This window comes from Protopterus annectens, chromosome 15.part0, assembly GCF_019279795.1.
Source record: "Protopterus annectens isolate FY-2018-M chromosome 15.part0, PAN1.0, whole genome shotgun sequence".
In the NCBI taxonomy this organism is placed as follows: Eukaryota; Metazoa; Chordata; order Ceratodontiformes; family Protopteridae; genus Protopterus; species Protopterus annectens.
The window spans coordinates 500,234,347-500,256,124 of NC_056749.1; positions in this window are offsets into that span (position 1 = coordinate 500,234,347).

Consider the following 21,778-nt stretch of genomic DNA (forward strand, 5'->3'; position numbering starts at 1 on the left):
TTCTTTCTTTTGTTTTTTGGCACATTCAGTTGCCTGATTTTTGTCTTCTTCTGGTTTGGTTTCCATTCTTGCTTGACGTTAATATGCTTCTGGTAAACTAAGCAGGAAAGTCATTTTAGACTTATTAGCCTCATATTCCAGAAATTTCACTATGCTTAGGTGTTGTGAGATCAGCAGATATGTATGCAGTCTCATGATTGCAGATCTCTACATATAATCAACTCTGAGAGGCTCATACCTGTTTTATAATGGGGAATGTATGATCTTGGTATGCACATATTTTTATAAATCATTTGATGAGCATGAAGAATCCTTCTTGTTTTCCTGTCCATCCTTGCCAGGCCCCTCTGGGGACAGTCAGTCACTCCACAACTTTAAGGACAGGAAGAGCAAATTGGTTTATAGCTTGGACTTTGTTCCTAGCTGTCAATGTGGTTTTTAGAATACATTTTACTCTTCTGAAATATTCCTACTAAGTTTTATTCACATTTGTAAATGTTTTATTGTTGATCCTTATTGTTGATCCGTCCTCAATTACCAAATATTTATATACTGCCTCTTGCTCAAGTTCTTTTATACCACATTCTTGTCCCAAACTAATGTTTTCTTGCTGCTGCAGTTTTTCTGCTTTAAAGGTTGCTTTTGCACATTTATCAAGACCAAATGACATTCTTATATCATCTGAAAAAGTTTTGACAACTTGCAGTTGTACTTTCTGTTCCTCATCTGATGAACTATACAATTTTAAATCATCGACAAAAAGAAGGTGAGAAGTCTTTACACTTTGTTGTTTTCTAGGAGCCAAATTATAGCCATGGCCTAAGCTGTTAAGTAAACAGCTTAATTGGTTAAGGACAAGGCAGAATAGCAGTGGTGACAGAGAGTCACCCTGGAATATCCCCCTTTGAATTTTATCCCTGGAATAATAATTAGTCCTTTATCATGGCTTAATTGCAAAGTGATCTGACACTGTTTCATGGTTTCTGTAATGTAGTTGATCAGTGTAGGGTGTGTGTTAGACAAATATGTATTAATGTGTGCATTGGCAATATGCTTAGTGCATTCAGAAGCTTGAAAAGGGTTAACACATTTATTCTATTTCATACTGCATAAATCTGTACAAACTGCAGTTGCTTTCTGACCTTGTACTGTTAGCTAAAATCTTGCTTGTGCCTTAGAAATTTACTGAGAAGCAGGTGATTTCTACTTGCGTTAGGAAAATAATGAATAGAACAATACTACTTGTATGAAACTTAGGCAAGAAGTTTTGCTGTGCCATGAGAAAATACACAGCTGTAGAAGTTACAGATAATTAGTACAAAGCCTGCTTGAAAATATGAACCGCAATCCGCATTTGCTTGTATCTGTATTAGAAAAGTACCTTGAAAAGTAACACTGTGCAATAGATGCTTGTAAATGGATTAATAGTCACCAAGGCCAGGTTGTTTTTCTGAAAAGTTTCTCACAAATCTAGTCATGTCAGCAGAAAATCTGAAGTAACATCTGCTGTAGAACTTAAAAGTTGTGTTTGATTATGTCAGCTTAGAAGGCTATGTCTTGTAAAATAGTATAAGAATGAACATACTTTCTGTTAGTAGTTAGACAAATCCTTGTATTTGCATGTTTTGTCTCCTTGCTGCAAGTAAATTAAAGTGCCTTAATGGAACCTTACGTGTATTGGTCTTTGAAGTTTTTTCCTTTGACAGATTGGTCCTTCGGACCAGAAACCTTCACTTCGCTTCGGATCAGGCAGGCCAGGTGGCTTGAAATTGTACGGGGAAGAAACCACATCGGTTCTTCTTACTTGAAAAGTCCTCCGACTGAATTGTCGTACAAAAGAGGCCAGCCACTTTCTGATCTGCGACTGAAGGATGGGTTTACTCGAACCAGGTGATCAATCACGAAGGCTCAGGTAAGGTGAATCTACCTTCTTTTTCTGTTTTAGATCAGGGACTAGATTTGTATTTGTTCTATTAAGAACTTTATTTTTAAGTCAGGGACAGAAAGATTACTATCTTGTCATAGATCAGGGAAACAGAGCAGGTAGGCAGTCATTCTGAAGAGACTATAACAAAATCCGTGGTACCATGTTAAAAATAAGGAGTTACGTAACGATTAAAAGGGTAGAACAAAATAAGTAATAATTGTACAAAAAGGTCCCAAAATCCGCCGTTAACCAAAGACGCGAAATACATGCAGTCACAGCGTGCTGATAATATTAAATTTTACTCAAAATGGGTTAATAAGTATGAATTTGACGGTAAACTAGAGAAATCCTCACTTGTCAAACTTGTCAAACAGCTTAAAACTGATTCTTGAGGTCGGGTAAAAAGCAATGTCAATTAGGAATTCTTCAGGCACACAGGTGGATTGAGGAAGTAAACCGAAGGGAACAAAAGAGTAATAATTCAAAAGCAATGTTTTTAGATAAGGAGGACAATAACTTAGTAATAGCGTCAGCCCTTCCGCCTCCTTTACCAGAATATGAGGCAAGTGAACAAATTAGTCCACCCCATGCGATATCCTGCTGTCATTACAAGTAGAGACATTACAAAAGCAAAACCGTTTGTTAGAGATCCCGCCGAGACCAGGTCTCGAACAGGGGCAGGAAACTCAAAAGGGGACATTGAGTTATATCAAATGGGTAGAAATTCACGATTTATGAGTGAAGAAGAAATATGCCTACTTAGAAGTGCCTAATCCTCAGGCAGGGCAAGAAGGTCAGGACCCAACTATTCTAGTGTATAGACCCTGGACTTCAGAAGACATCCGGAAAGCCACTGAGGGAATTCCCCATCCAAAAGTTAATTTTAGAAAGTTCTTAGAAGATTTGCAAGGAATGAGGCTGAGTTATAATTTAAATGGAGAAGAGGTAGAAAAAGTAGTCAGACAAATTGTGGGACCAGATTGGCACATGATTAGTGGCGACTGGAATACCCATGATATTGCGCTCAGGCCCCTCCCACATAGCAGCGCAGAGTTAGACAACAGAGTGAAAGGTCTTACAGACCAAATCTCTGAGAAATGGAATCCTAGGGCAGACTGGACTTGCATTAATCAATGCATCCAACAGGAAGGTGAAGCTATTGACCGATATTATGCCAGACTATTAGAATGTTTTAATAACCATTGTGGAATGCAGGTTCCTGAAGATCAGACACATGATTCTCCATACGAGCAGCAGTTAAAGAATGCATTTTTGAAAGGCAGTATTGCACCTATAAGCAGTTTTATTACAAAACACATGGTAGATCATCGTACAAGCAGGTTACAATCATTGCTTGAATATGCTAGGCATGCCGAAAGGCATTTTAATAGCAAAAAGAAAAAGAAAGCCCAAGTATTTTCTGTAGAAGATGGAGCAGAAGTTTATGTAGTACAGTCCAGGAAAAAGGGCAAGAGAAATGCCCAGGGAAACAAATAATCTGATCAACGATCAGAGGACTTTGAAGGGCGAAAGAAAAGGGGTGAATGCTTTAAATGCGGTAAGAAAGGACACTTGGCAAGGGATTGCAAGAAAAACAAGAAGGCAACCACGGAGGATAATGAGGGTGAGGACTGACTATATGGTAGTCAGGAATCACTAGAAGAGGATAGCAGAGAAAGGACAAGTGAGAATGTGACAGAGGGAGTAGAGAATGTGACAGAAGAAATAGAGGAAGTGCAAGAAGTCATGGATAGTGAAGAAAATGAAATATTGGATTTGGCTTTATTGAGCTTAGAGCTCTACTTAGCAGACACACAACCAGAAGTTACACTCCTGGTAGAAGGGAGGGAAGTCAGATCCTTGTGTGACTCAGGGGCATCACGGACCCTGGTACATCCCTCCAAACTGCCAGGGAATTCAGAGTCACCTGATTACATATTAGTGAAAGCAGCTAATGGACAGCTGTATCGGGAGCCCCTCTCCCATAATATTGCAATAACTGATCCTGTTTCAGGATTGACCCAGAAAAGCAAAATGATTGTTTCTGCAAAATGCCCAGTAAACCTCTTGGGCAGACATTATGCAGCTATTTGGTATAGCAGTAGTTCCAACTATGCAGGGTATGGAAGCCCAGCGACAAATTGATACTTTTGCAGTGCAATCGGAGGGTGAAATGTTTTATTGGTACAGCCAGGACTTGGTTATGACTGTTCCAGGGGCAGTTACCGAGGAGTTGATGAATGTAGCCATCAGCAAGTTCCCCTCCCTTGACACTGATAAACAACATTTGTTGCACTGTACTCTGTATTATTGTAATACACCAGGATCTGATAAGGAATATGAGCAAGAATTGTTTAGAAATCGTGCAAACAGATTGGTATTACGTAATCTGTACTGGGACACAGAAGGGAACAGTGTAGTCAGCTGTTCATTGCCCCAGGAGTTCTTTGCACTTTATAAATCTAATCGATTACCACATGTTAGCTTAACTAAGGACAAGAATGTGAACTGGGTAAACTTAGGAGAAAAAGTCACGAGATGGGAAAAACAGACAGAACTGTCAGAACAGGGAATACAAGTGCAGAAGCTGATTTGGATAACTCAGACCCACCCAGCTGTACACTTGCAGTCTAGCAAGGACAGCTGATTGGCACTCCTATTGAAGGAGGAAGAGAATGCATTACAGAATATACCAGAAAATCTCTGGTCAACAGGGAAATCAGATGTAGGACTTATTCGTACAGCAGGACCAGTTACTATTATGCCAAAGTCAGCATTTAGACCACAAAAGAGACAGTATCCATTAAGAAAAGATGCAGAGGTAGGAATCAAACCTATTATAGCAGCTTTACTTAAGGAAGGGGTGCTGGTGGAATCTCCTGATTCACCATGTAACACACCCTTATTTCCTGTTAAGAAAGCGAATGGAGAGTGGCGTATGGTCCAAGATTTACAAGCTGTGAATGATGCAGTAATATCAAGGGCACCTACGGTGCCAGACCCACACACCTTGTTGAATGACTTAAAACCACAACAAAAATATTTTTCTGTGGTAGATATCAGCAATGCGTTCTTTTCGATACCGATACACCCTGACAGGCAGCATTGGTTTGCATTCACATTTTGGGGGAAAAGGTATACATATACGCGACTACCACAGGGGTATTGTGAAAGTCCAACAATATTCTCACAATAAATGGCAAGCAACTTGGCGGGATTTACCCCACCAAGAGGTAGTCAGATTTTGCTTTATGTTGACGATATCCTGCTGGCGTCCACCACCCAGCAAGATTGTAAAGAGGACACCATAGCGCTATTACAATTTTTAGCCACTGAAGGACATAAAGTAAACAAAAATAAACTGCAGCTTTGGAAAAAACAAGTTAAATACCTAGGATATGTAATATCCAAGGAAGGTAGGACATTAGATGAGGACAGAAAAATAGCGATTTTGCAAGCACCAAAACCCACTACCAAGAGGGAAATGATGTCCTTCCTGGATACGACTAATTTTTGTCGGAGTTGGATTCCAAATTATGCCTTGGAATCTGCACCGTTGACTAACCTGATTTATAAAAAGCCTATGGCAGCACAGGATTTATTACAATGGACACCAGAAGCAGAATCTGCTTTCTGCAAATTGAAACAGTTAATATTGTCCTCGTTAGTTTTGGGATTACCAAACTATCATAAACGTTTTTTCCAAACTGTAGATTGTAAGCAAGGTTATATGACATCAGTGTCAACACAGCAGCATGGAGACAAGCAACGCCCTATTGCTTATTATTCATCACAACTGGACCCAGTGGCACGGTCTTTACCTCACTGTGTACAAGCAGTAGTTGCAGCTGCAATGGCAGTACAGGCTTTGGCCTCAGTAATATTGTTCCACCCTCTCACACTGAGAGTGCCTCATGCAGTCGTGATTATTTTACTGCAAGAGAAGGTAGCATATCTTTCCCCTTTAGGCATCTTTCCTGTATGACTATATTGTTGAGCCAACCTCATATGACAATTGAATGATGTACAACTTTGAACCCTTCTACCTTGCTCCCAACCCATGCAGATGGCACACCACATAGCTGCCTGCAGGTGATTGAGAAAAAGACACTGCCTAGAAAAGACCTTAGGATGTTCCCTTGGATGATGTTGAGGTGACATACTATGTGGACGGCTCATGCAAAAGGGGTCCTGCAGGACAGAACCTAGTAGGATATGCAGTAGTTTCTGACACAGACATTATAGAAGCAAAATCTTTACCACATAGTTTATCTGCACAGGCAGCAAAATTGATTGCCTTGACACAGGCATGTACCTTAGCAAAGGGTAAATGTGTAAACATTTTTACTGACAGCCAGTATGCTTTTTCTACTGTACATGTTTTTGCGCAACAGTGGAAAAATCGAGGAATGATAACATCTACTGGCAAACCAATCAATCATGCACAGTTTATTTTAGATCTTTTAGAATCTATTCAGTTACCTCAGAAAGTAGCTATTTATAAATGCACAGCCCATACCAAGCAACAGGACAGGATTTCAAAAGGTAATGCGAGAGCTGATACAGCTGCAAAGCAGGCAGCTTCAGAAGTATTTCTTTTGAATGAGGAACTACATCCCTCTGAGATTTTAGACTTAGAAATGTTAAAGACAATGCAAACACTTACTATGCAAACTGAAAAACAAGGATGGGTAAAACAAGGAGCAATTCTTGAAAAGGGGCTGTACATCTCTAAAGAAGGAAAACCAATATTGCCATCTAATTTGTTTAGATATGCAGCTTTGTTGAGCCATGAGCAGTGCCATGTCTCAACAGGGGGGATGGTACAGCTGGTGAACCAAGTGTTCACGACGTACAGATTTACAAACTACTCTAAAAAATTTTGTTCGTTATGCCACATCTGTAATAAACATAATGCACAAGGGGCGTTATAGCCCAAGCAAGGGAGTTTCCCTACACCACCGTATCTGTTTCATACTATCTGTGTGGATTTCATAGAGTTGAATAAATGTGAAAATAAGAAGTATTGTCTTGTCATTGTAGATATGTTTTCCAGATGGGTGGAAGCCTTTCTGCCTAAAAATCCAGATGCTACAACAGTGGCCAAAGTTCTTGTTAAAGAAATCATCCCTAGATTTGGCATTCCGGAAAGGGTCTACAGTGACAACGGCACACACTTCGTGAATCAGACCATACAGCAGTTAAGTAAACATTTTTGCATTTCTCTAAAGAATCATTGTGCGTATCACCCGCAATCAGCAGGGCTAGTAGAGAGGCATAATGGAATTTTAAAGAGTAAGCTAAGAAAATTAATGATAGAAACACAGAGAAACTGAGTGTACTGTCTGCCCCTGGTACTGGTGAGCATGAGAACTGTTCCAAATGCAAAAGGATTGACTCCTTTTGAAAAGCTCTTTGGAAGGGCTTACTATATACCTCAGTGGAAATCTCTTATGCCCGCAGACCAGGAAGCTGACAGTACATTAGCAGAGTATATGCGTAATTTGTTAAATTCTAAACAATTGTTGCAGTTAAATTCTGTTTCAGATAAAGAACGAACCAGACCATCAGAAGTGGCAGTGCCCCCTGGTGCGTGGATCTGGCTGAAGATAGTTAAGAGGAAAACTTGGGCATCTCCGAAGTGGGAAGGTCCATATCAAGTGCTTTTGTCAACACCCACTGCAGTCAAAATTGCAGAATGTGCCTCTTGGATCCACTTGACGCACTGTAAATTAGTTAAATCTTTGAACTAAACAAAAATCTTGTTACATGCCAAGAGCAAAAATGATAGATTCCAGAAGAAACAGGAATGCAGAACAACCCTTTCCTCAGAAGTATTGCATAATCATCCTGTTAACTGTATTAGTGACAATAATCGTTTTGTTGTGGCCTTTTCTTTTCTCAGCCACACAAACTGAACTGAATAAATGTGAAGCGTTACTCATAAACTGGCATTCAAACTTTAACACTTACCAGCCAATTAAATATGTGTATGCTTAGACTTTCATTGTTTCGAATTGCTGGATTTGCACAGCTTTGCCGACAGCATACGGGGGGGGTTATTAATGACTACAGTCCCCCTAGGGGTCAATGAGACCTGGGAGAACTTGATTTATGATACCTCAACCATTACAGCACAAGATAAAATAGCATTGCACTTGTCTGTTCCACAAAAGGAAACTGTGTGTTTTTATAAAAATGATACTGTTCAGGTGGGTTGGAGCAATTGCAATGTGACTGTTCCTTATAGATGTTACACTAAAGGTAACAAAGTAGATCTTTATTGTAATACAAACTATGATTCATTTCTTGGATTGATGCACAAAACACTTGATGAAGTAAAACATAATTCTGTTCTTTATAAACAGCTATCTATAATTGATAGAAAAATGTTTCATGCAGGGCGAATGTACATTCATAGCAAGGTTACTACTAAAGTAGAGGATTGTTATTTTGTGTGTGGCAGAAAGGCATACAAATGGTTACCTGAGAATTGGTCCGGCAGTTGTTTTTTGGGTTACCTGGTTCCGGCCATATGACACACTGCAGTTTTGCCTCATGGAAAAATTTGAAATGTTCGAGAAGTCATCAAGAAACCTGTAAATCCAGTGGGACAAATCGATGCGTGTTGGAAAGACCATCACTCTTTAGGCAAAGGACTGACACACATGGACTTGAGTGATAGCATTATATCGTGGGCAGGCATATCACCAGCATATGGAGCAGTGAAATCAATCTGGGAGCTGAGAAAACTGTCAAAACTTCTCGAAGTAATGAGCAACGCAACTTTTTCTGCTCTTGAATTGGTGACTGATGAACTGAATGCTATGAGAACTGTAATGCTCCAAAACCGCAAGGCTCTCAACTTCACCCTAGCGGTGAGAGGTGGTACGTGCACTTGAATCCAAGAAGAATGCTGTTCCTATATTCCTGGCCATAAACACGAGATAGACAATCATCTTGAGGTAATTCAGCAAGTGTCGGCCATGACCAAACCAGGCCCAAACCCACTGATGGACTTTTTCCAGAAATGGTTTGGGGGGGTGGGATATCATCCTAATGAACATCCTGATTGCCATTTGTGTAGGTATGCCCCTACTGGGAGTATGTGTTTGTTGTGGTATCCCCTGCATGAAAAAACTGATTAAAGACCTTATAGACATGCTGGTTTCTGAAACCTTATATCAAAGTACTGAGTTTGAAGAACTGTTAAAAGACTAAAAAGCTTTCATAAGTTTAAACTGAATGACTCTCTTAACTGCAAATCCTGAGTGGAAGAGGTTAGGAGAAGAAAACAAACTGTTTATGCTTATTTTGAAAGTAGAATAAAAGTATTAATGGGGGGGGAATGTTAGAAAAATATGTATTAATGTGTGTATTAGCAATATGCTTAGTGCATTTAGAAGCTTGAAAAGAGTTAACACATTTATTCTATTTCATACTGCATAAATCTGTACAAACTGCAGTTGCTTTCTGACCTTGTACTGTTAGCTAAACTCATGCTTGTGCCTTGGAAATTTACTGAGAAGCAGGTCATTTCTGCTTGCATTAGGAAAATAATGAATAGAACAATACTACTTGTATGAAACTTAAACAAGAAGTTCCGCTGTGCCATGAGTAAATTCACAGCTGTAGAAGTTACAAATAATTAGTACAAAGCCTGCTTGAAAATATGAACTGCAATCAGCATTTGCTTGTATTTGTATTAGAAAAGTACCTTGAAAAGTAACACTGTACAATAGATGCTTGTAAACAGATTAATAGTCACCAATGCCAGGTTGTTTTTCAGAAAAGTTTCTCACAAATCTAGTCATGTCACCAGAAAATCTGAAGTAACATTTACTGTAGAACAATGCTAAAAGTTGTGTTTGATTACATCAGCTTAGAAGGCCATGTCTTGTAAAATAGTATAAGAATGAAATGTTCCTGTTAGTAGTTAGACAAATCCTTGTATTTGCATGTTTTTGTCTCCTTGCTGCAAGTAAATTAAAGTGCCTTAACTGAACCTTACGTGTATTGGTCTTTGAAGTTTTTTCCTTTGACAGTGTGTCTTATACATTTTTAAGCACTCTTTTATCCATGAATGTGGGATAATATGAAATGTTTTCTGCAGTCAATCCATGCCATACTGTAAGTTCATGCTGATGTGTTCTCAGGACATAATTACTAATTCCATCACCTGTTTATGCTTTGTTTGTGTCAAGTTTGCATAGTTCTTCTCCAAAATAATCTAGTTTAATTTCAGTATCTAAAGTTACCTGGCTATTATTAGAACTATTTCTTCTGCCGCTTTGCAGAGCCAAAACATTTTTCATAAGACATTGTGAATATATCTATAACCTGTTGTGTTTGACATTACATTTTATAATCTACACCAGTTTATTGATGTGTATGACTTTTCTCATAACACATCTTGTATTTATAACATGGTTTACTGTTATGTTCAGTATTTTTTTAATTTTTTTTAACTTCTCTCATTTTTATTCATACATTCATACTATGTTTAATTTGTCTGTCCAGATTCTTTATTCCAGTCTTCAAAGTTAAAGTCTGACTTTGTTTCCATTTCTTATATTTTTATCTCACATCTTAATTATGTATTTTGTTCTTATAGAAATATATCCTATTGACCTTGTGTACTTAGATCCTGATGTCAGACATGCTTTTGTTTTCTTTTGCATTCAAACCATCTTTCTTTCATACTGGCCACATTCCATCTGCAGATTTCCCAGTGAATGCATCAGTCCAATTAGTTTCACATTGGTTTATATTTTAGTTTGGTAGAATTAGCTTGCAGTAATTTAACCTTTATAACTCCATAATTGCTGCACATGAAAGATGGTAAAACTTGACACAACGCATTTACAAATCTTACATTATAGCTGCTGTAAAAATTTCTCTTCTGTTGTCATGACAAGTGGACTCCATCCTGTATAAATTTAGGCTTGGATGTTCTACACATTTCCAGTTTTTAAAATGGACTATTTTTTCATGTAGATATTTACCCCAAAATATTTGAATTCACACTGACCTGACTCTCCTTTCTATGAAGATTTGTGAAAAGATATGCCCTAACACCAGGAGGGCTGTAAGTTCCCATACAAACAATCAGAGAATCCTTGTAGATGAAATAATTTGTATCAACATGAATAAAAATAGCTCTGTGGTTACTCACATTAAAATATTCCAAGGCGCTATTCACATCTAGGATTTTTGCTCTTGGCAAGCGTAACAATATTCAATGTTCATAACCTTCACTGCAAAAGTAGTATCAGTTTCTCTAATTACTGAAGTTCCAAATATTAGTATATCATTTCTAACCAGATCTAAAAAATCTCCTACTTCTAATTCAAAATTGTCTGCTCTAGAATTTGTTACAAAGAAATAATCTTTATCACCATTAGTCTTATTAATTTCACTGCTTTCCCTGATTATTTTAATTGCAAGTACACATTTTCACAGCTTGGGCAACATTTTCTACTCTAGTCTTTCTCCATTTTTTCTTGCAGTTATATTCTTTAATTTTTCTAGGTTCAGTTATGATTTCTTCTTTATGTAATCATGTTTATGAGGAACTCTTTGTACATAATATGCATTCAACCACATCAAAAAACTTTAAATTGCTTTTCTGTTAAAATTATTTTCTTGAATTTCATTAGTAAAATGTTGGTGTTATTTCTTAAAATATGTCACTTTTTCATGATGGTTGAAATTACTGTTCATTTTGTAGAATAATATTTATAAATACTACCTACTAATAGTTGGTTATCTGAAATATATGAAACAGTATACCAACTAGCTTTACAGATGATGTCAATAGAGCAATGTTTATTGCTACCTGTGAAAGTATTTAGCTTACTTGTATTTGTAGGTTTTGAATTCATGGCATACATCCCTCATAGACTTCTGTTTTAATTATCACAATTCAGTTACAATGAAATTGATGGGTACAGCTGCAATATTGTCACACATGCCACAGATTTTAGTTATGTCTATAAGCTATCAATTTAGCATTTCTGAAAATAGTAGACAGTTTATAGGCTTTGTCCACAATCTTGTTTTAGGTTAATTAAAATGCTCTATTATGGCTCCAGTCTATACATTTAGTTAAATTAAATTTGATTGTTTTATTCAAAACTCAGTAAGGTACAAATTTTACAAATCGTGATATTGCTTCTTGAGTACTGTATAGGTGTAGTGACTAGGGTTCCGACCTCTCATTTCTGGGTCTTGTACTGCATTTGCCAGCAAAGCTGGCTTTTCTGTGTTAACTATGCATGTCATTATATGTTCATGTGTGAATTCTCTAGATGCACTGGTTTCCTCTCATATTCCAAACATATACTGTTAGGTGAACTGGAAATATTCTGTACTGTCCATGGATATGTTTGGGGTGTGTAAATGTGTGCATGTTTCTTAAAATGGGATGACATCCTGTCCAGTGCTGGATCTTTGTTATAGACCTGTGCAGCTGTACCTTTCTACAACCATTCAAAGAGGTGGATAACTATCTATCTGTCTATCTAAACCTACACACATATATATATATATATATATATATATATATATATATATATATATATATATATATATATCTGACTATCTATATTGTCCACCTTTTGATCAAACTGGTTTGCTGAAATTGGTAAAAACCTAAATTTTGGAAATGGTAACACAGAATTGACATTTGAATACTGGAAGTTCCAATGTTGAAAGTCCATGTTACCAGTAGAATTTTTGCAGGGGATCAAGCTTTCCTACACTCTCCACCCCCCCTCTCCTCCCTGCATATTATACATTCCAACTTCAAGATCACACTACAGTGAGAAAAGGCTACATTTCTCAATGCCCACTGTAGTGCAATCTGTTATCAAAACATTGATTCCATATTATCAAAACATGGATTCAACATTAGCTAATGCACACTGCCATTCGCTAATGTGGTGTTGAACATTTTCCAGATCACCACTATGAAAACTTGAAAACAGCCTTTCGACCTTCCCAGCTTTGGGTAAGTGGTGGTCTAAATGTTGATACTAAACCAACACACACACACACACACACACACACACACACACACACACACACACACACACACACATACAAAACACCACAATGCACTGAGCAATCTTTGCTTGTATTTAGTGAAGGGCAACCTATCTGTTTAACTAAAGTTTGTCTCTCTTTAACTGAAGGGGTATTGCAGATAAAACAACTGTAAGATTTATTTTATGGAAAGAACAGTGGACAGAGTAAAAGACCAATAACCAAATACAAAATTCTGTCAGTCTCTGAGGGAGACCAAAATGACTGCAGATAAATCCTCAAAGCGTAATAAAAAAAGAATGAGCAATAAAAGCCTAATGCTTTATTCAGGATTTTCAGGATTAAATGTTTGTGTTCCTAACGGGAGCTTCATCAAAATCTGAAAAGGTTGCATACAACACTTCCTTGTATAAAAGCCTCTTTAAAGGTACAGTGTAATAAATAAATAAACAAGTGAACAATAGGGATTAATGTAAATAAAGAAAATAAACTTAAAAAAAAGTACCTCTTTCAAGAGAGTGTTAGAAAAACATACTGTGCTACGTCCTTAAAATGATGTACAGCATGTGTGCACCATAAATAATAATGAATAATATATAATAATGAAAACTGAAACATTATGCAATTTAAAACATTTAAAATTTCTCTGAGTAGTTTGTCAATAAATGTCTAACACAGGCAATGCTAGGTGTTTTTAATAGTTTGACATTTTAATTTTTATTGCTAAATGAATTGATGTCATGTCATTCAAGCCAGGTGGATCAGCTGTGTTCAATTGCAATTGCCATTTTAATTTTTGCTTATGGCAGGCTTGGTTTTTGTTCACTTGCTTTTACTGTTGTTTACTTGTTTATGTATTTATTACACTATACCATTAAGGAGACCTATATATATAAGGAAGTGATGTATGCAGTTAGATTCTGATGAAGTTCCTGTTAGGAATGAAAACAGTTTTTTTCATATTTGGTGGATTTATCTGCAGGAATTTTGGTCTCCCTCAGAGTTTGACTGTTTTCTATTTAGTTACTGTTTTTTTACTCCATCCACTGTTCTTTTACAGTTGTATTTTCTTTACACAGTGCCTTGGACCAGAGTAGGAGTGCCTGCTGTATGCATGGAGTCCACCCCTGTTAGCGCAATGGATTTTAACAGACTGGTGTCAGAAATAGACACCATAAAGCAGGAACTCATACTCCTACTTGAACTAATTTCACTGACCACTCAAAGAAGCCTGAATGGGCCCGCTCAACAAGCGGGCACTGGTTTGGGGCCAGCAACCTTCATGCTGGAATGAGCTGGTACTTTTGATAGAATGACCTGGTGAACTACATTTTAACCCAAGCCAGGATTTATTTGAAGGAACCATTGATTGTTTACAACAGATCCACCATCGAACACAAAATCCTAACTACCTACTCAGACCAACAGAATGGAGGCAAAAAACATTGCAACAGATACCATTTCATTTTTGAATCATAATGGAACTGTATCACAAGAAGAAGTTAATTTTAATTTTGAGACTTTGTTAAATCAACCTTTAATTTTGATCACAACCATTCTATTAGAAAAGCAAATGTATAGGTGACTAAAGATCAAGTCTAAAATTGCTGTCTTAAAGAACAGATTTCCTTGTTTGGAAAAAAAAGCTACAGAAGATTAAAAACTTACAGGTAGACAACGCTTATTTTTTGGACTGCAGTAGACTGGGAATTGTTCCCAAGGGAATGAGATTATAGAAGTTCTCTAACGGACTGAATGTGAATGACTTTATGTTTAAAGACTTCATTGCTAATTTTAACCATTTTGGTTTAGAACTTATTGGTTTGTTTATTAAACATAACACCATGACTATTAAAAATTTATTTAGACAAGATTTAAAAAAATTTTATTGAAAGTGACTTGCTGTTTTCAGAACATAAAATCTTTTTGACAACATTTTTTTACATATTGACAACAAATGCAAACAGGAAGTGACTAGAAAAAAATAAGAAAATTGCAAGGGACCAGCAGGAATATAAAAACAACACTACCTACCAACATTCAATTTCCATGCCCCCTCCTGATAACACTAATTATTACTATCAAGTGGCTGAAGAAGATGAGCACACTAGTCATTCACACCACTCTGAGCCCCACAGTTTTCCTCAAGGAGGACTTTCCTCCTCTGAGGAGATCAGAAAGGATCGTAGCCCTCACCCACTACCCCCAGCAGTAGCCCCACCCCCAGAAACAGCTTCTAGACAGGGATTCTCAACCTCCAACACAGCCCAGATTCAAGAATGGATGGGGGATAGGGAAGGGGAAGAGAGGCAAAAATGTAAGTCAGAGGCATCCCAACAAATAATTGTTCAGCACAAAGATGGCATTACCTCATCCCTAAATGGGCGTAGTATATACAACTACAGCCCCGTTGGCATCTCCCATGACCATTTTAGATTATTTTCAAGGGGTTTTACATTTATTCTGGACCCAAAGCACAATGTAGCTGAGGCTCTTATTGAATTAAAGACTTACACCAGGAAACTAAACTTAGCGACATGTTTCCACAATATTATTGAGACAACTACCATATCAAATACTGGAGTTTTCAAAAACAGTTGTTTATTCAACCCTCCCATGAATGGAGACTATACAAACATTTGAGAAAACTTGTTCTAGAGAATTTTACAAGTTATCTATGAATCCCAAATACAACAAGATTAAAAACATCACACCTGGAGAACAGGACATTCTTAACTTTCTAAGACAGGACAAATTAATCAGGGTCATGTGACCAGATAAAGGAGGTGGGACAGTAATGGTAAATGCTTGGCAAGACACTGAAGCAATCAATGAATTGCATTTTGACACTAGTAGCTGTGTTACAGTATCAAATAATGAAATTAACATTGCCTATTTAAAAAAAAATGGTTTATTTCTAGAAGAACTATTATTAGAAGGCATAACTGACTTGAATGTATTGACATATCTAAGTAATAAAAAAACACTATACCCAACTTCTTTATTATACCCAAGATTCACAAAGGGGTAGGACACATAAAGTACAGACCCATACTGGCAGTACATGTCTCAAAAACTGACCCTTTGGCAGCCTACAATGGCAAAAAATTGAAACCATGGTTTGAGGAAAGATCTCGCTTACTGAAGGGTTCACAAGACTTTCTTAGTAGACTTACTCCCAAACTTTGGTCCAAGAATGTCAGATTTCTTACTATAGATGTCATAGACCTTTTTACCTGCATGCCCAACACTGAGGGCATAACGTGTTTTTTCCTGATGAATGCCAAGGTAGAATTACTTAAAAAAACGATGTTGATTGTGTTGGAAAAACAACTTTATTCTCTTTGAGGGTGAGTTTTTTAAACAAATCAAGGTTGTCGCCATGGGAGTGGTCTGTGCCTGTTCATATGCCAGCTTGGTCTTACTCTCATGGGAAAAGGTACATGCGTTTAAATCAGAATTTTTCAAATTCTATAAAACATATTTATGATACCTGGATGACATTTTTATTTTGTGAGAGGGTCCCTTGGAGTTCATTCCAAAATTTGTTAAACAACTCAGTACTTCCACTTCCTTTCTAAAATTCACTTGGAATTTTAACAAAGTATAAACTATCTTGACACTTTAATTTCATCTGGGACAGATGGGTTCATATCTAAGATTTACAGAAAGTTCTCCAATTCAGGATGGTGCTGGTAAGTTGATGTACACTGGTGAAAAGTGGTAAATCCCGCTATGCAGCTCTGGAATAAATCAATCCTTTCTTATTCAAAGGTTATCCAAACAGTTGCCATGTTCAAGCATCCAAATGTAAATAGTGGACAAAAGGTAGAACTAAAACCAAACTGGACCAAACAGGGCCAGAAGTTTATTAAAACATTAAGCAACACAGTACAAAAATACTGCTTTTCGTCCTTTCACCATACAAAGACTTCTTCAGACAAATGGTTCTACACAAGAAACCAGCCTGTGTTATAAAGACAATTTCAAATTCAAGTTGTGCCCCTCCCCTGGTACAATCCGAATGACCTCATTTCCTGATCACAAAGCATTTGTCATTTCCTCTTCCTAGTTATACACCCATTCAGTAGTATACACAATTCACTTGCAAGAACAAAAATAAGGTTAAAACATTAAAATATTAAAATGAGTGAAAGTGCAATGGGTAAAAATGCACAAAAGTAAATCCCCATTTCAAGTATAAACTCACTAAACAAGTATGGGTAATATGGACTATGAGAATAACAAGTCCAAACATACACATTAAAACATTTGAACATTATGTCATTATGTAATGGGTAATGGGATGTATGTTGTTATAAAATGTTTACTTTAAGTCTCATTTTTATTGTCTTATGATTGACTGGTTCTCATACATCACAGTACTAAATTCTGCTAGAAGTCAACAGAAAGCAGAGTTACTCATCATTATGTCATCATTATGTTGCAAATATGTTTCCCCTCCCCTCCCCCCCTCCTTATTACATAATGACATAATGTTCAAATGTTTTAATGTGTATGTTTGGACTTGTTATTCTCATAGTCCATATTACCCATACTTGTTTAGTGAGTTTATACTTGAAATGGGGATTTACTTTTGTGCATTTTTACCCATTGCACTTTCACTCATTTTAATATTTTAATGTTTTAACCTTATTTTTGTTCTTGCAAGTGAATTGTGTATACTACTGAATGGGTGTATAACTAGGAAGAGGAAATGACAAATGCTTTGTGATCAGGAAATGAGGTCATTCGGATTGTACCAGGGGAGGGGCACAACTTGAATTTGAAATTGCCTTTATAACACAGGCTGGTTTCTTGTGTAGAACCATTTGTCTGAAGAAGTCTTTGTATGGTGAAAGGACGAAAAGCAGTATTTTTGTACCGTGTTGCTTAATGTTTTAATAAACTTCTGGCCCTGTTTGGTCCAGTTTGGTTTTAGTTCTACCTTTTGTCCACTATTTACATTTGGATGATTGAACATGGCAACTGTTTGGATAACCTTTGATTAAGAAAGGATTGATTTATTCCAGAGCTGCATAGCGGGATTTACCACTTTTCACCAGTGTGCGTCAACTTACAAGCACCATCCTGAATTGGAGAACTTTGTGAGTTTGTGTATGTGTTCCCAAGTAAGATTTACAGAAAGCCAACTTTCGTCAACTCATATTTGCACTACAACAGCTACCACCCTATGAGTCACAAAATAGTTTGGCAAAAGGACAATATATTCGAGTCACTAGAATGATTTCTAGTAAAGAGGGCTTGGAAGAAGAATTCACTCTGCTAAAGAACATGTTCACTCAGAGGGGTTACCCAGTAGATTTTGTAAACACTATCAGTATGAAAATATTACATGAATGGGGGAAATCACAAACCCCTACTAGGACTAGATTTGTATCTAGAAAATAAAAACATGGTTATTGAGGAAGCACTCCACTGGAGATAAGAACCATGATTACAAAAGGGTGTTGATCATAGAATGTAATGAAGACGCCCCCTGTGTTAAAAACATTATTAGTAAGAACTGGTGCATTATTAGTTTTAATGCCACATTGTTGGACATTTTCCATTCTGAGCCAATATTTGTGTACAAGGCAGCACACAATTTAAAACAAATTTTCAAGAATTATGGTACCCACACTAATGGACTTGGGCATAGAAAAGATACCACCCCATTTGGGTTTTATAAATCATGCCCCCACATCACCAAGAAGAAAGAAATTACTCTTGATAATGGGATTAATATCAAAATTAGGTTTGCCAATGGTAATTGTGCCCTGATGGCTTTAGTCTATCCGGCACTCTACTCAGGATGCCACAGTTTTTATATAGGCAAAACTGAGCGAGTATTTCACAAAAGAATAAAGAGCATCTTTATGACATTGGCAAGAAGAACACAAAAAAATGCTTTATAGAGACACAAGGTAGTTTGCACAGGCCATTTTGTGTAAAATTTTGGAATACTGGAAAAAATACCCAGGGATTCTAGAGAAGGAGATTGGAGTAACATTATAGAATTTAAAGCATTAAAATAGCAATTAACATTAAACGCAACTGATCCAACTGGCTTGAATGACATGACATTAATTCGCTCAGTATTAAAAATTAAAATGTCAAACTATTAAAAACACCTAGTATTATATTTGTTAGACATTTATTAGCAAACTACTCTGAGAAATTTCAAATATGTTAAACAGTGTAATGTTTCCATTTTGCATTATTATATATTCATTATCTTTTATGGTGCATACATGCTGTACATCATTTTAAGAACATGACACAGAACGCTTTTTCAATACTCTCTCAAAAGAGGTACATGTTTTTAAAATTTATTTTCTTTGTTTACATTAACCCCAATACAAGGCAACAACAGTGGACCACCACTTGATTTTAAGGCATGCTTATGGACAGAGATTGTTTTTGTTCACTTGTTTTTTACTATTGTTCACTTGTTTATGTAAATATTACACTGTACCTTTAAGGATGCCTATAAATAAGGAAGTGATGTATAGAGCCTTTTTAGATTCTGATGAAGTCCCTATTAAAAAATCTGGACAGTTGAGAGCTAGGAGTCCCTCTACACACTCGCATGCAAGCCCAAACACACGCTCACATACACATGTACTCATGCACACTCACTTATACCCATGCAATGATGCATGCTCATGTATACATACTCACAGGCATATGCGTGCATACACACATCCGTGAACACTCGCAGACAACCGGACACACACACACACACACACACACACACACACACACACACACACACACACACACACACACACGCACACACACACACACACACACACACACACACACACACACACACACACACACACACACACACACACACACACACACAGTTTCTCTTTCTTGGAGGAAAAGAATCTGATGTGCCTATTGTGACACAGACACAGCATTCTTAATAAAAAACAAATAAACAAACAATCTGAGCTAGGACTCTGGTGGGAGCACAGTTCATGATTTTATTTAATATGGAGGGGCACCACCCCCTTGCCCTATGGTTCCAGCGCACTTGGATGTAATCATTCAATGCCGATAGTTATGAAAGTAGAAGAGTTACAAGCAGATGTTACAAGACAAAAGTAGCATCAATAATTGAAATAACTACACCTACTGATCATAGGATATTAGGAAATATGAAACAAGTTTGACCAGAGGCCATGTGTACCTTGCCAACATGTACATTTAGGCTCTACTACCTTTTACGAGTTGGGTAGTACCTGTTAGTCCAGGGGTAAATTTAAAGAAACCCATCCACCTGTTCAACCTATGTTTGAAGGATGACATGGAATCACATTGCTTAAAATACATGCGAGAGCCTGTTCCAGAGATTGGGGAGGGTCTGGGTGATGAAGCTTTCTCCCCACCCAGTTTTATTTATTCCATGATAAAAGTTGATAACTCTGGTTCTGGTATTTGCTGCACAATTTGATTGTCAATGAAAAAGAGGTTGAGAAGAACAAGATACTTGAGGGCACAGTAAGCTTGGCACAAGCCTCCCCTCACAACCCTGTACAACACTGAATACAAGGATAAGAATGCCAGTCTGTCCTGCTAACTATAGTTTCTGAGACCAGAGATCTTTTTTGTGTTACACATCTTTGCTCTTTTTCATGTTTTTAATGTAACTGGATAGATACATGCCAAAGAGTACATTCTATTTTCTAATAAGTCTGAAGAGGGTAGAATACATTGTAACAATGAGTTCCTTAGTTTTATAAGAGATGCCTTTGGAAATCAGTTGCAAAATGCAGAAAGATTTCCTAACTACCGTCACCAAATGATGGTTAAAGGAGAGGAAGGTATCAGCCTAGGTACCCAGATCTTTGATCACCAATTTGTATGGAATTGGGGTATTTTCAATGCAGTAAGATGCCAAGTATTTCTACTTCCTGAAAGGCATGATGCTATATTTCTAGGTGTTTAGTTTGAGCCCTTTTTTCTAAGTACCAGAAACTGACTTTAATTATTACTTATTTATTTTTTGGAGAGTGTATGTATCCAAATGGGATTTGACAATGACACAAAATGGGAAAAAGGGGCTGAGGATGGATAGATGGATGGATGTACACAACTTTCAGTCATCAGCAAACCTTGCTAACCAGAGATTACTGTTACCAATTTAGAGGTCTGAAAAATAGATACCAAACAGAAGGAGGCCCAGACATATCCCACTGGAACCCCTTAAGCCAGGTGGCTATCCATCTTACCATGTAAAGCAAGTACATGATTAGCATTTTATTAAATAATCCACAATGTTGTCTGTTCCAATGGAGGAGGTGTTCCTGGTCTTTGACAGTATCTTAAGAACATGTCCCTTGCTGATAGTTAAGTGTCTGTGTACTGAGAGACATACGGTTATAAAATACTAAGGTATACAAGCAGACAGAAAGTAAAGATATAATCACATGGAACCATCCAATACTAACAGCAAGAAAAATATTGTAATTGAAGAAAAAACGCCAAAGCAACATTAATTAAATATGCATAAGAATACATTAAATAAATAAATGTTAAATAAATAAAATAAATAAAATGACAAAATAGCTAGACTTGCAAACACAAACTATGGTAATTTGGAACAAGAACACTCAGGTAGTTAATTAACTTTATCCTCAGGCTTTGGTCAACTTCCTTTTATAGCATTCCACTTGGACAAAACTGTTTATTTATATGGAACATGAAATGAAAACACTTTCTGGGACTTGAACCCAGGACCTCCAGCATTCCATATGGTTGTCCCTGCCTCAGAACCAACAAACAAAGGGACTT